Raw genomic sequence first — 1,983 nt, 5'->3', positions numbered from 1 at the left:
CACGAAGTGGACGGGGCTGTAGCCGGAAGCAGAGATTTTGACGGATTGGCTGGGGAGTAGTTTATTAAGGAATGACAAGGACGGTTTTTATAGTGGTGGCTTACGCTTTTACTTCCCGCACTCAGGAGGCAGAGGCAGAAGATCTGTGAATTCAGAGGCTGAATTCGAGGCCAGCCTAGTCTACAGCGTGAGTTCCAGGACAGCCAGGGCTACACAGAAAAACCTTGTCTCTAAAGAAAAAAAGAAAGAAAGAAAGAAAGAAAGAAAGAAAAAGAAAAGAAAGGAAGGCAAAAAAAAAAAGAAATAATCTTTATGAGGCTAGAGAGATGTTTCTATGGTTAAGACCACTGTCTGCTTTTCCAGAGGTCCTGAGAATTGATTCCTAGCAACCACATGGTGGCTCACAACTTCTGTAATAGGATCTGATGCCCTCTTCTGTCTTGTAGGCATACATAAATAAATACATCTTAAAAGAAATTAAAGGGTTCCCCCTCCTCTTCTTTCTCCTTTACTTTTCTCTCAACTCCCCTCTCTCCCACTTTCTCCAGCCCCTTCCAATCCTCTCTAGCTCTCTGCTCTCTTTTTCCTCTCCCTCAAATATGCAGAAATTAACCCTGTCAGATAGGAATTAAATACAAATATTTAATTCCTAAAAATAGCCATCTTCCACTGTCCAAAAACAACAATATCAACAAAAAGAAACCCAAAAACAAACAAACAAACAAACACCCTAAATCAAGAACTAGAAAGATGACTGAGCAGTCAAGAGCACAGAGTGCTTTTCCAGAGGACCTGGATTTAATTTCCAGCACACACATGGCAACTGACAACCATCTGTAACTCTATTTCAATAGCATCAAATGCCCTCTTCAGATGAAGTGCACACATATACTGTACAGGCATATATGTAGGCAAAACACCTGAACACAAAACTAAAAACACAAACAAACAAAAAATGAATCATACAAAAAAGAAAGAAATGTTTGAATGGAGGCATCAGGTATGATTGACTGCTTCCAGCAGAAGATATGGGTCATTAAATGAAAATCTCAGTGCTGGGTTTGGGATACTATCCTCCCTATGTTATTGGTCAGGGTGGTCATAGACCCACCTAAAAACAACCTAGGCTATTGTTTTTGGTTGTCTACCACAACTAGATAGTAAGACCATATTGCTGAAGACAACACTCATTGTTTTCAAGTTGAAACTAATCTAAAAACGTCTTCCCTGCTGGCCAGGTTTCCTCAGGTTAGGAGGTGGCGTGCAGGTCACTGGAGGAGAAAAGTCATCAGTGGACTTACCCTAAATGATGTAATTCCAAATTGCCAGGCAAGGTGTGCCCACTGATTCAACAGTGACATGAGTTATAGGGTTAACCAACCAACCACTTTCCAATTAGATTTGAACCCTGCCTCACAGGAGGGAACCGATGCCTAGTACTTACTGTAAACCTGATCAAAACAAAAACATGACAGGAAGTTATAGGCCCTATGAAACCTGTTACTATTGTTTTGCTAAATGAGCATGTTGTCAAACTACATTTTAAATATCTATGTGCACATTAACGGAGTAATGCTATTCTCAACCTTGGGCAGAATAACTTCTTTTTGCCATGGGAAGCAGTTAATGCGGACACTCCTAACTGCTTAAAGTGCGGAGACTATGTGAATGCTGAGTTCTGAGCCTTCAGTGGGACATCTATATCAAGACTGTTAGTATTCTGTCTAAACATCACCTCCACAGTTACCTGGCAACACCCAGGTGTGCTCCTCCCCACAGTTACCTGGCAATAGCCAGGTAGGCGTGCCCACTATAAAAGGGGCTGCTTGCCTCTTCCTCTGTCTCTTATTTTCTTACTCTCTTACCTCTAGCTTCTCTCTGTCCCCTTGCCCTTCCCCCTCTCTCCACGTGGTCATGGCCAGCCTCCACTTATCTCCTCTCTCTCTCTCTCTCTCTCTCTCTCTCTCTCTCTCTCTCTCTCTC

The sequence above is a fragment of the Grammomys surdaster genome, unplaced genomic scaffold (assembly GCF_004785775.1).
Source record: "Grammomys surdaster isolate TR1022 unplaced genomic scaffold, NIH_TR_1.0 125861, whole genome shotgun sequence".
Taxonomy (NCBI): Eukaryota; Metazoa; Chordata; class Mammalia; order Rodentia; family Muridae; genus Grammomys; species Grammomys surdaster.
This window is presented reverse-complemented; position numbering follows the sequence as displayed.